At 40.4% G+C, this 14501-nt stretch overlaps 1 protein-coding gene and 1 long non-coding RNA gene across 7 annotated transcripts in view; one reads left to right on the top strand and one right to left on the bottom strand.

Moving 5' to 3' along the window:
* LOC134476112 (uncharacterized) overlaps window positions 1-5533 on the top strand; it is a 54719-nt gene extending 49186 nt beyond the window's left edge. For all 3 annotated transcript variants that reach the window (XR_010047599.1, XR_010047601.1, XR_010047600.1), the window contains one exon: window positions 5021-5533. This is a non-coding gene — a long non-coding RNA (uncharacterized LOC134476112). The remainder of the gene's footprint in view (window positions 1-5020) is intronic.
* Window positions 1-14501, bottom strand: part of Slc9a9 (solute carrier family 9 member A9) — a 691893-nt gene that overhangs the window by 48577 nt on the left and 628815 nt on the right. The gene's annotated exons all lie outside the window — the stretch shown is intronic.

Raw genomic sequence — 14501 nt, forward strand, 5'->3', positions numbered from 1 at the left:
AAGCAGACTTTCTTTTCCCATAGGTTGGGTGTTTTTACTCTCAGTAACTATCCCATTAACTTTAAGAACAAAGTGATGATGATAGAGAAGAACGAGAACCAAGGACAGCTGTATTAAAAACAAGTGAAATGCCAGGTCTAATTGCATAAAGTAAAAACACTGGGAAAAGGCCCTGCTCTCCGTTATCACATGTTTTCTTAGAGTGTATGTCTGGTTATGCTGACAACTGTGGGGAGAGGAAATATGTTCCGAATGTTCTTTCAAGTCTATGTAATGCTAGTGCTCTGGATGATTTTGCCTCGATATGTCCTGAACAGCAACCTTAAACATTATGAAAAAAGAAGAGCAAGGGCTGCTAGTCCCTATTTTAGTTTCTCTGAGAACTTTCTTAAGTCAACCTTAAAAAATATTTTGAAAATACATACACTTACTTCCCTACTCAGTGGGGAAAAATTCATATATGAGAGAGAGAAATAGTTTGTCTACTAGAATAATAAACAACTAAGTTCAGATTTTCATGGAAGAACAAAGCCTGCATGACGATGGTCTATTAAATGTTTAAGTTATAAGGAATGGGAACATCCCAGGAAAATAATCAGTTGCCCTCATGTAATGTCAAGAGATAGGGGTTAATCTACTTTTGTCATTTAGTGAACAAGAATCGGTGTGTAGGGGGTGGTGATGTTGGGTGTTTACAATGCATTGCCACAAGGCTCAATCCCATAGTGAGTCAAAAGGAGAAGGAATAAATGTCAGAGCAAAGCCGGAGTGGTTTCCAAGCAGTTGACCCTCAACTACAATGTTCATAGCAGTATCACTGCAAATGTTTTTAGAAGCATGAACATCTGTATGGAAAAAGGTTCTTGAATTTTGCCTGGGTGTCCATCCTGATCATCTCTGAAGCCATGCCACAGAAGAGTCAATGAGTTCCTTTACGTCTTGGATTGAGGGAGGAAGAATGGCCTTTCTTAATTAGAAACTGGCTCCTCAGGTCACAGGATAAGGGGACTCTGTGAGTCAGCTGTTCTGTCATTCTGCCTTTATGTTTGCTAGATGAAAACTTACCCTAATTTGCACAGGTGACAGGGAAGTAGAGTCGTGCACCTTTCCTGGGATGGTGTAGCTGCCTGGAAGGTTATTTTTGAAGCTGCACCCCTCAGGTTGCAGTATTTGGCCACCACCTTATCTTCCTTTGGTACAGCTGATCACTATTTTTAGGAACATCAGTTATTTGAGGACAGACATATTCTACCAGGCTTTGGTTCTTCACACCTCTGACCATTGCTCAGGTCAAGATGGCAGCACCTGCTCACAGTTTCTTTTGCCTTATGTGGCCAAGTCAGAGAATTCTGTCAACTTTCACCACAGAGAACAAGCTCTTGTTTAGATACAAAGCTCCTCTCCTTTCAAATTTTTTTCTTCAAGTCACTCTATGGGCAAGAGCTAACTAATGCCTCTTAGGAGACTTTGATGAAACTATACTATTACACGAGAAGCAGAACATAGATTGAGGGAAGTAAAACAAATGAATGAACCTGGAATTAATTGATCTTCTACTGGGGATAAAGTACCATGCCAAGGACTTTCAGGTAAACAGAATAGTGATCCCCATAAAGTCCTTTGAGCTCCATTTGACTGTTGCCACTTTTATGGTTGAAGCAATGGAGCCTGAGTCCCACAGTTAGTAGGACCAAGTTCTACTGTCTCCTGGTTCCCTATGGACAGCATAGGCTAGTGATGAGCTCTATCTCATGGGTTAATCCTGTTCTTGCTTTTTTTTTTTTTTTTTTTTAAGAATCTCTTTAGCTGGGGGTTTAGCTCAGCAGGTGATTGCCTGCTTGGCAAACTCGAGGTCATGAGTTCAATCCCTGGTACCACACACACACACACACACACACACAAAAGAATCTCTTTCTAGTCATGTAACTATACCTCCAAAACACACCCCAAGCTCAGCCTGTTTGGGAATTGGCAGTCATCAAAGCTACAGCTCTACTGCTTCCTGGCACCTATAGTCCCTAGAAACACAGCCTCCCCCAAACCACTGCCTGTTTGTTCATGAGATTTCTTCAGGCTCCTTTGCCAGAACATTGCAGTTCTATTTTTCCTCAAATCCTCCCAAAATATTCCAAGTATTATTCCCACCTACCAACAGAGACATCCTTGACCTGGGAGCAACAGAGATGTGAATGTTCACAATGCTTTGACTTTTGGAAAACACTCATGTTTTCTTCCTTCTTCTTCAACCATTCTGAGGAGTGTTGGGTCAGCACTGGCACAGCACTGTAATCCTGGCAATGGCTCTGGCTGGAATGCTGGCTTTCAGGTGGCCTTTCCTATATTAGCTACCTTTCGGTTACAGGGATGAAATACATGAGATACACAACTTAAAGGAGAAAAGATTTATTTTGGCTAATAGTTTCAGAGGCTTTGGCCCATGATTGGCTGGCTCCAAAGCAGAAACCTCATGGTGGAAAGCCAAGAAACCTCATGGTAGCCAGGAAGTGAAGAGCAGGGAAAGAGTCAGAGAGGAAGGTGCCAAGCACCCGACATGGTCCCCAAGGTCACGCTCCAAGCTACCAGGACACATCTGCAAGTGTTCTTTACTAACGTAGGCATCTCTCAAACCAATCAAGCTGACACTCGAGATCAACCTCACACTGCTTCACGGGAAGTGCTGAAGCACCAAAAGAGGAGGCAGAGTGAGTGGGCACAGTCCACCTGATTCCCCATGAGAAGAATGACTCTCCAGGCAGTGACCACACAGACCTGGGCAGGAGAGGCTGCTCATCGCATGCATCCCGCCCTCTCTGTGGGAGGCAAATGTAGGCCCACAGCACAGGCAGCACATAAAAGGTCAGCAATCCTCTTCTCCGCTCCCTTTAACCTTGAGCCTACCTCAGCCTTCACGCTGAACTCTGTGCATTATGATCTTTGAAGTTTCTCTCTCCCATCAGATTGTGAGCTCCTTGAGAGTAAGAACTGTATCTTTTCCTTTCTCTCCTTAGCAGGCAGCAGTTTGATAGTCATAGTAAGTGTTCAGCAAATGCGTATTGCACCAATGGAAAGAGAACATTCACACCTCATGAGGATCGCATTCCTTGCTGCTGAGATGGCGAAGTGTTCTCTCAGCATGTGTCTGGCTTCCCTGCTCCTTCCCGCTCACACCCCTCTCCTTCCACAGTGCTGACCCTTTTCCCTCTGAAAGACTGGCCCACAGGAAGAGCGGTAGGGAAACTGGCTGGCAGAACCATCCCAGTGAGCATTCTGGGTAGGTTTGAGTGTGAGGAGAGGATGGTTTGAATTAGAGTTTTTCAGGGTTCGAGGGGGGACTGTGGGAGGGACACAGAGCAGCTGTTTCCACTTAAAATTGATTAGCAAGTATCGCTGCAAATGAACTCAGAATTTAAAACAAAACACCATGGTAACAAATCATTCTAAATTCTTCTAAACCAGCTGAAGGAAAGAAGTTTTTTTCCAGCTGATGCCCAAAAAGATCTCCTTTAGACCTGATTCTCCCCACTGACTAGCCCTCCTCAAGGCCGGGTCACAGAGAAGAAATGAAGCCCAATCCTTCCTTGCTGGATTCTTGTCATGAGAATTTATCTGGTTCTGGTGTCTGCAAAGCTGGAGGTAAAATCTCACCGTGAGACTGAGGTAGCTCTCTGACCCCACACTGCCTTGGGGCAAGAGCTGGTTTGTTGAGATTAACACAGGAACTACCCTGAGGTCTCTTACAGTTTGCCCTTATTGTACCCCACAGTGACAGGCTGGCAGGCAGTGCCTTAATCTTTCCACACTTAAGACCTTAGACACAAAATACTATTTGGTTTTTGAAATGCTCCTATAGAGTTAAGGGTTCTAATTTGCAGAAACAAATAACCCCAAGGTGTGATACTCCAGGAAATTTAAGAGAGTCCTGTGGTTATTCATGGCCATACAATTGGGCAGCCTTGGTAGAAAGCCTGATAGAGGAGGTAAATCAAATAAAGAAAATCAATTTTTAAGAATAAATTAAATTTAAAATGTTTCAGCTACAGGCTCAGGTAAAGATGAGTTGTAGTACATCTTCTGGTCATCTAACTAATGGAACTCACACTTTATTCCTGTTATACCGGGTACACATTAGCAAGCTTTGATCTCTCTAAATTTAGACCTTGCAAAGAAATACTTGGCTCATTGTGACAAAGCTGATGGGTGGTAAGGGCCTCTAACAGCAACATACTCCATCTGGGAAGATTCTGTTCTGCTTAGCTCTATACAGCACCCTTTGTATTTTGAGAGTTGATGTGCTGCTATGTGGCATGACAAAACAAAACTCAGTGGTCCACATCTTTCTTCTCAGCTGCTTTGCAAAATGTAAGTGCTTGGCTGCTCCTGGCCAAATATCCCTGTCACCATAAAAATCACAAGATGCCACCTTGACACTTTAAGTTTAAAATCATATGTTAGGATGATGAGTTGGCAATTATCAAAAAATAAAGACCCAAGGGGTTGCTTGTCCTTCGGTCAAGGAGATTTAATGATACTCTGTGCCAATTTTAGTTTTTTTTGCATTACGTTCTGTAATTGGAAGAATTCCCACTTGGGCAGAGTACAATAGACCCATGCTTAATGTTGCCCTGGGGGTAATGCTAAAATGTGCACTAAGTGTGTAACGGTAGAGTGAACATGATCCCGTGGTCCTGTGCTGTGGAGAGAAGGAGAAAAATGCAGGCTGATCTGGATGCTGAAAAGAAGAATTGAAATAGCAGCCAAGAAGGATCTTTAGCTGGTGAGAAAGAGTCAGGAGGCAGAAAGCAAAGACAGAGGCACTAAGGCCTTTTGTCCAGATTTATATCCAGTGAATTCTGTGATGTCTCTGGGTTTCTGAACAGATGACTTGGACTATCCTTAGCTATGATAGCCAGGTTTGAGAGTTGCTGGAGATGGACAGTAGAAATGTTTACAGCTACGAGATATGGAAGAAATGTTGCATTATTCACCCAGTGAAAGCATTCTCCATATCTTTAACCCATAGAAAAACCACCCACGAGAGGAGGAGCTGGGCAGATCTGGGGTGCCCTCACTGGCCTCTCTGCGTGTCTGGAGGACTCTGGATTTCTGCGCCCAGACTGCTGGAGTTCCCTCAGGCTTCCAGGTGCAGTGAAGGAGAGAGGTGGGTTTGAGGCTTCCACATCAGCCTCCCCATTCCCGGCTTCATTTGGAGACCTGCTGAGCTCCCGATAGGTGGGCTGGCCCACACTACCAGCCTAGCCCAGCCTGTTTAGCTGCCGCGCCTGGCCAGAGGTCTGCAGAGGAGGAGCTGGGCAGATCTGGGGTGCCCTCACTGGCCTCTCTGCGTGTCTGGAGGACTCTGGATTTCTGCACCCAGACTGCTGGAGTTCCCCCAGGCTTCCAGGTGCAGTGAAGGAGAGAGGTGGGTTTGAGGCTTCCACATCAGCCTCCCCATTCCCGGCTTCATTTGGAGACCTGCTGAGCTCCCGATAGGTGGGCTGGCCCACACTACCAGCCTAGCCCAGCCTGTTTAGCTGCCGAGCCTGGCCATAGGTCTGCAGAGGAGGAGCTGGGCAGATCTGGGGTGCCCTCACTGGCCTCTCTGCGTGTCTGGAGGACTCTGGATATCTCTGCAACCAGGGAGGGTCCACAGGTTCCTGAAGCACTGCGGCCTGTGGTGAGTACCCTAACCCGGCTGCGATTGAAGAACTGTGGAGCTTCCAAGGGGCAGGTGGGCGCACAGTGTCCCTGAGGCCCAGCTTGTCTGGAACTGCGGAGTTCTGAGCAGGCAGAGAAGGGCCACTGGTTCTGTAGGCCTAATGGCTTGGAGTAGCGCGGCGCCAGAGTCTCAGTAGCTCCAAACATAGAAGGGGATTTTCAACAGATCCTGAGGAAGCTTTCAAATAACACTTGAAACACAGAAATATAGGAAAATGACAAAACGAAAGACCAAATTACAACCTCAAACCTCCAGCCCATCTCAAGAAACCCTAGGAGTGATGTATATAGAAGAAAATATATCCCATCCACCTCATATATTGGACACAATAGCCACTGAAATTGACAAGCAACTCCAGGAAGCTTTAAAGAAATTCAAACTCGAAATAATCTCCCAGATAAAAGAAGAAATGATAAAAGAAATGAAAGAGACTCTAAATATATCTAAAGAAAACACAGATAAAAAATTGGAAGAACTAAACAAAAAGATAGAATCCCTAGACGAGCAATATAAGAAACAAACAGAATACATAATGCAGATGCACAGAGATATACAGGAAATAAAAAACTCCACTGAAAGTTGTAAAAACCGCCTTAATGAAAGTGAAGATAGAATTTCAGACCTTGAAGACAGGATTGCAGGTAGTGAACAGGAAAGGAAAGATCTTTTGAAAATAACAAGGAACCAGGAAACAACAATTCAACAACTGCAAGACGATGCAAAGAAGAATAACATAAGAATGATAGGGATTAATGAAAGAGAGGGAGACAACATGAAGGATGTCAGGAGGATATTTAGAGAAGTAATAGCTGAAAATTTCCCAAGCATGAGATCAGAAACTGACATCAGGATCAGTGAAGCATATAGAACTCCAAACAGTCATAACCAAAATAAAACTACACCCAGACATATAATAATCACCATCCCAGAAATCCAACACAAGAATAGATTATTAAAAGCTGTCAGAGAGAAAAGACAAATCACTTATAAAGGAAAACCTATCAGAATCACAGCAGACTTCTCAGCACAAACGATAAAGTCAAGAAGAGCATGGAGTGAAGTATTCCAGATCCTAAAGCAAAATGATTTCCAACCAAGACTGATATATCCTGCAAAACTATCATTCAAAATAGATGGTGCAATACGATACTTCTATGACAAAGAACAGCTGAAGAACTTCATGAACACCAAACCAACCCTGCAAAAAATATTGAAAGACAGTTTAGATACACAAAGGAAAAAACCACAAAGCAAAGCAAATAATTAAACAGAACCGAAAGATAAAGATGCAACAGCAGAGAGATAACATTCCTACAATTAACCAGCATTTAACAGTAATAACCATTAATGTAAACGGTCTCAATGCACCAATCAAAAGAAACAGACTAGCAGAATGGATCAAGAAACAAAATCCAACCATATGCTGTTTACAGGAAACCCATCTAACCCAGAAAGATACTCACAGACTGAAAGTCAAAGGATGGAAAACAAATCTTCATGCAGCAGGAATCCAAAAAAAGGCAGGAGTAGCCATTCTGTTTGCAGACAACATGAACTTTAAACCAACAATGACCATAAAGGACAAAGAAGGTCACTACATACTCGTAAGGGGAAAACTCCAAGAGGAAGAGATAACTATCTTAAATATATACGCACCAAACTCCAGAGCACCCAGTTATATAAAACAATTATTAACAGAAATGAAAACTCAAATTATCAGTAACACAATTGTAACAGGAGACCTTAATACACCACTGACACCAAGGGACAGATCAACCAGACAGAAAATGAGCAAAGAAATAACAGAACTGAATCACACCTGTGAACAAATGGGTTTGATAGACATATACAGAATGTTCCACCCAACAACATCAGAATACACATTCTTCTCAGCAGTACATGGATCATTTTCTAAAATAGACCATATATTAGCTCACAGAACATATTTAAGCAAATGCAAAAGAGTTGAAATCATCCCTTGCATATTATCGGATCATAGCGCTCTGAAATTAGAAATTAATGACAAAGGATACTGCAAAAATTCCGCAAACACATGGAAACTAAATAACACACTCTTGAGTAATCAGTGGGTCACAGAAGAAATTAAAGAAGAAATTAAACAATACCTAAAAGAAAATGAAAATGCAGATACAACTTACCGGAATCTGTGGGATGCAATGAAAGCCGTTCTGAGAGGAAAATTTATTGCACTGAGTTCCCACATCAGGAAAACAGAACGAATACAAATAAATAACTTGATGCTACACCTCAAACAGCTAGAAAAAGAAGAGCAAGTCAAGCCCAAAGCCAAAAGAAGAGAGGAAATTATAAAAATCAGAGCAGAAATCAATGCAATAGAGACTAAGAAAACAATCCAAAGAATCAACGAATCAAAGAGTTGGTTCTTTGAAAGAATAAATAGGGGCTGGGGATTTAGCTCAGTGGCATAAGCACCTGCCTTGCAAGCAGGCAGTCGTGAGTTCGGTCCCCGGTACCGATAAAAACGAAAAAGACAAAAAAAAAAAAAAAAAAAAAAAAAGAATAAATAAAATCGATAAGCCCCTAGCCAACCTTATTAAAAAAAGGAAAGAAAAAGCTCAAATTCATGCAATAAGAAATGAAAAAGGAGAAATCACTACAGACCCAATAGAAATACAGAGGATCATCAACACCTATTTCGAAAACCTCTACTCTCAAAAGTTTGATAACACAGAAGAAATAGACAGATTCTTAGAAGCATATGAAGTACCAAAGCTAGATCAAGAGGATATAAAACTGTTGAATAACCCAATCTCTGCTAATGAAATTGAGAATGTAATTGGGTCCTTGCCCACCAAGAAGAGCCCAGGCCCAGATGGATTCACTGCAGAATTCTACAAGAAATATAAAGAAGACCTAATGCCGACACTCCTCAAACTATTCAATGAAATTGAAAGGGAAGCAATCCTTCCTAAGTCATTCCTGGAAGCAAATATTACTCTAGTACCAAAACCTGAGAAAGACCCAACTATAAAAGAGAACTATAGACCGATCTCCCTAATGAACACAGATGCAAAAATCCTCAATAAAATATTGGCAAATAGGATCCAGCAAATCATCAAGAAGATTATACACCATGACCAAGTGGGATTCATCCCAGGAATGCAAGGATGGTTCAACATACGCAAATCAATAAATGTAATCCACCATATCAATAAAGCCAAAAATAAGAATCACATGATCATCTCTATAGATGCAGAAAAAGCCTTCGATAAGGTCCAACACTTATTCATGATAAGAACTTTACAGAAAATTGGAATAAATGGTCTTTACCTCAATATAATAAAGGCCATTTATGACAAACCAACAGCCAGCATCATACTAAATGGCCAAAAATTGAAAGCCTTTACTTTAAAATCGGGTACAAGACAAGGATGTCCTTTATCACCACTCCTATTTAATATAGTACTGGAAGTACTAGCCAGAGCAATTAGGCAAGAAAGAGAAATAAAAGGGGTAAAGATAGGAAAAGAAGAAGTTAAATTATCATTGTTTGCAGATGACATGATACTCTACATAGAAGACCCCCTAAACTCCATTGAAATACTCTTAGATACAATAAATAAATTCAGTAATGTGGCTGGATACAAAATCAATACTCAGAAATCAATAGCATTCCTATACACGAACAACAAAATTACAGAGAGGGAAATAAGAGAAACTGGACTATTCACATTAGCAAGCAAAAAAATGAAATATTTAGGAATTACTCTTACGAAAGAAGTGAAAGACTTATACAGTGAAAATTATAATACACTGAAAAAGGAAATTGAAGATGATCTCAGAAAATGGAAAGACATCCCTTGCTCATGGATAGGAAGAACAAACATTGTGAAGATGGCCATTCTCCCAAAACTCTTATACAGATTCAATGCAATCCCAATAGAAATACCATCAACATACCTTATAGATCTAGAGAAATCACTCCTAAATTTCATCTGGAACCAGAAGAGACCTAGAATCGCAAAGGCAATTCTAAGCAGCAAAGACAAAGCAGGAGGCATCACAGTCCCTGACTTGAAGTTATACTACAAAGCAACAGTAGTAAAATCAACATGGTATTGGAATCAAAACAGAGCTGAAGATCAGTGGAATAGATTAGAAGATACAACCACAACTACGAACACACTCAACCACCTTATTTTTGATAAAGGAGCCAAGCAGGTTCACTGGAAGAAGGACAGTCTCTTTGATAAATGGTGCTGGAAAAACTGGCTCTCCATTTGCCGAAAACTAAAGCTAGACCCATGTCTATCACCATGTACTAAATTAAAATCTAAATGGGTCAAAGATCTGAATATTAAAACAGAAACACTAAATCTATTGGAAGACAAAATAGGTAGAAACCTTGGAGACATATGAGTAGGTAAAGAATTCATGAACAGGACTCAAACCGCACGGGAAATACTTCCCAGAATCAATAACTGGGACCACTTCTTATTAAAAAGCTTCTGCATGTCAAAAGAAATCTCCAGCATAGTGAAAAGAAAACCCACAAACTGGGAAAAGATTTTAGTGAACTCTCTCTCAGACAAGGGCCTCTTGTCTAAAACATATAAAGAATTAAAGAAACTCAGACCTCCGAAAGTCAAAGATCCAATCCAAAAATGGGCATCTGAGATGAATATGCAATTCTCAGATGAAGAAATGCAAATGGCAAATAAATACATGAAAAAATGCTCATCATCATTGGTCATTAGAGAAATGCAAATTAAAACCACACTGAGATACCATCTCACTCCTGAAAGAATGGCCAGGATCAAGAAAACCGACAACAAATGCTGGAGAGGCTGTGGGGAAAAAGGAACTCTCCTGCACTGCTGGTGGGAGTGTAGACTGGTACAGCCTTTGTGGAGATCTGTCTGGAGATTTCTCAAAAAGTTGGGACTGGAAATCCCATTTATTCCAGCTATTCCACTTCTAGGCATATTCCCAGAAGAACTGAAAGCATCATACCACAGTGATATATGTGCACCTATGTTTATAGCAGCACAATTTGTAATCGCCAGATCTTGGAAACAACCCAAGTGCTCATCAACTGAGGAATGGATAAAAAAGTTGTGGTATTTCTATACAATGGAGTATTATTCAGCTATAAAGAAGGATCACATTGAGATATTTATCAATAAATGGGTGCAGCTTGAGACCATACTCATTAGTGAAATAAATCAATCTCGCATGTGTGAATACCGAATAGTTTCCCTAATGTAAGTAATGATTCAAATATATAAAAATATGTGGTAATCATGATTCCCCATTAGGTGGCCTTGAAGCCTTATAAAGTTTTCACTCATTAATTAGAAAGGCTTTATTCTGGGCTTCTTGATATGAAAATATTTGAAGCTAGAGTATATGAAGTTTTACCCAAATATTTCAAGGAAAAAGACACTATGGTAACTACTATTAAGTCAGGTTATAAGGTGGTGAAGTACTAGGTTGTTGAAACAGTCATGCTGTGACCTCTATTGTTATATTGTTATGTCCTGTTTTATCTCAATCTCCCCCTTATTGTTTCAAAAAAAATTATTTAGTCATTTCTTATGTTTGTCTTAATTAAAGAAAAAATTCAAAAAAATTAGGATATATAAATAGTAACTCTTTTCGATTTCCTATTAACTTGTTTTGAAGTCCTGTAGTACTCCCACAATCTTGTTTTGACTGATTAGACTCTGTTCCATTCTATATGATAGTATCAAGTTTGAAGACATAGGCAACTACTTCGAAGACAATAAGATTCACTAAGATACCCATTCTGGTTTGACTATTGTCTTCTTTGGAAGTCCTGTAATGTTTACAATGCCTAAGTTTTATTGGTCTTGTTCTCTACTGTTTTGTCCAACTTTATAATATCTAATAAGATAGACAATTCTTTTTAAGGAAACAAGGGACAACGTTGATAACCATTGTTGATAAACTTGTACTCTGTTCTACACCATGTGCTATGTCTATCCTTGGTATTGACTGACAGCTTTGTTTGGCCATATTTGACTGTATTCTTCCCCCCCCCCCAAAGAAAGTAATAAGCACTAAGGAGTAATAAAATCCAAGATGTGTAAATTTTGTTGTAAAAAAGAGAGGGGAAAAAAAAAAGAAAAGAAAAAGAGCTCTAACGGATATAACAGCAAGTGTGTTTGGGGGTGTTAAATAGCTGACTTTATCAATGTTTTTGGAACATTGAACACAGCTGTTTGCAGTCTCCCTGTTTGAATGTCCACCTTGTGTTCTTTGATACTGTGATTTGAGGAATTATTTTCAAGAAGATAGTGTGTAATCTACTAGCAGGTAATTTCTTACTGTTATGTTTTTTTGTTTTGTTTTGTTTTGTTTTGTAGTTCTGTATTGCGTGTACCCTTACGCCGCTTTGGTTTGTTTTGTGTTTTTCTCTTTTTCCTCTTAAATAAAAAAAAAAAAAAAAAAGAAAAACCACCCACAGCCATAGGACTGCAAATTTGGCTACATGAGGAAAGGGGATTGACATTTTTATTGAATTCTATTGCTAGGCCCACCCAACACTTATGATATGTATGTCAAAAAATTTGCTAGCCTTTGGAGATATAATTGTTATTATGACACAGTCCCTGCTTCAGACTTGCTTTTGTGCTTGTGAGGGATAGAGAAATTAAACAGGTAAGTACAATTTCTTTTCTAGGCGCTCTGAGAGAAATGGAATGGGCATCTTTGGGAACATATAGGACTGGCAGCTATTAGCAAAATTGATAGGAAGAGGACCTTTGTCTGCTTATGGTGCTCCCCGAAGAACTGGTCACAGCAGAGTGACAAGAAGACAATATCCCACACAGTGCATTGCCTTGAGGATATGCCTTTAAGATTGTACTGATATAAAAAAAATTTGTACTGATACCAACAGGTCATAATTATATTATGAAAATATTTGTTGGTTTCATATCAGGCAAGCAAACGGGAATTAAGGCACTCTGGGATTTGATAAACCCCAACCCTCAGATATGAACCAAAAACAGGACAATGGAAAAGTGCTCTGGTTTGGATTTAATGGACACCCCTGATAAGGAGCAGAGAAGGATAATATTGAAAAGACTAAGACAGAATTCATATTTAGCACTTAAAACATTTTACAAGTAATACTGCAATTAACTCTCTCAGTAAGTCATTGAAGAAAGTATATCATTGTTTCCATTTCATAGATGAGTAAACTAAGGCTCAAGGTGCTCAAGGATAGCAGCTTCCCAGGGTCATACAGGTCCTAAGTATTGACCACAAGACTCAATCTTGGTCCAATCCTAGGGTTTTATGGAGGATTAAACAGTTTGATACTTCCAGCATGCTAGAATAGGGCCTGAAACAGTCATCCCTCAGTAATCAACCACTATTATGAACACAGATAAATCTCCACTATAGATTTCTTCCAACAAAACTAAAAAAACAAACAGGCAATAACAGCAACAACAAAGTGAACCCTCATCAAGTAACCAACCTAATGCAGACCCCTCAGCAACTAAAGGCACTGATTATCTGTCTCTAAAAAAAGACAAGAAATGAAGAGAGAACTTGCTAGCCCAGCGCGAAGTCTACTGAGAAATGAGAACTTTATGAGCGTGACGAGGCAGCCCTTCTGAGACACAGGCTCTGCCTGAGAAGCCACTGCCCCTGCAGAATATGGTGACCCCTCTCCCAGGAGCCTCAGCCAAGGAAACACCTGCCTCGTTTATGCCCTGGAAGTTTCTCTCGGGCTGGAAGTTTCAGTGTGACAGGGATTAAGAGATGTTCCCCAGGCACAGTCCTCCTGGTCCTCACACCAGCAGGAGGCTGTGAGGTTGTTAGAGGGAATGAGGAATGAGATGCAATGAACCAAACTTTCTAGCAGGGTTTTCAAGATGTAGACCATCTGCCTAGTGGGGTAAGCAGGCATCTATTTTCTGCTGCAAATCTCATTATTTATTTCTGAGTCTTGAAATGCTCTGTGTTCTATTTTCTTCCATCTCTCCCCATCCCCATCTCTTTATAGGCCTTTGCCACCCAGTGGAATTTCTAGAAGGTTGTTACAACCACCAGCAGTGGGGCTGGCTGCTGATACGGAGACTTCCTTTTATTTTTATTGTTTCTGAATCTCCTTTCAAAAACTGTGTTGAAGATTGTTTTACCATTGCTTAATAACTGTTCATAAATGCATTTTAGTTTTCTTTCCACAGCTCAAGGATTGGATATTCAAACATATTAGGAAGAATTTGTCATTCAAAAATGCTTTAAAATAAACATGAGTAGGTACATTTTTGTCCTTTATTTGAGGAATTCAGAGTAACTTTCAACTCACTCTGTGAGGTGAATAAGAGAAAATTCTTCTTAGAACTATTTTTCTGATAGGAAACAAGAACAAATGGGAAAAGTGATTTACTTGTTCAGAACACACAATGTTCTAAAGCACATACAGAACTCACAGTTAGCTGGGCGACACAGTGGCCCCCTGTCTAGATGCATAGAATGACTCAAATAAAACAAGGAAGCCTATATTCACGGCTGGCGCCTTTCATGGGACACAAGCGCTCAGGCCTTCCAGAGTCACTGTTATGTCTCTCTCACATGAGGAGGGGTCTCCATGGCCTCCCTTACCCAGTTTTGTTACTTGTTTGGAAGTGAGGTGTAAGACCGCTGTCTATACAGATGAAGGTGTTGTCTGGATCTTTGAGACTAACTTCAGGGACCACAAGAGGGTAAAAGGAGAAACAGAAGGAAAACTTGGAAGGTGACAGACAAAGGATAGATCATGACT

This window comes from Cavia porcellus, unplaced genomic scaffold (assembly GCF_034190915.1).
Source record: "Cavia porcellus strain 051 isolate PalLab524CR breed Dunkin Hartley unplaced genomic scaffold, mCavPor4.1 scaffold_5, whole genome shotgun sequence".
Classification (NCBI taxonomy): Eukaryota; Metazoa; Chordata; class Mammalia; order Rodentia; family Caviidae; genus Cavia; species Cavia porcellus.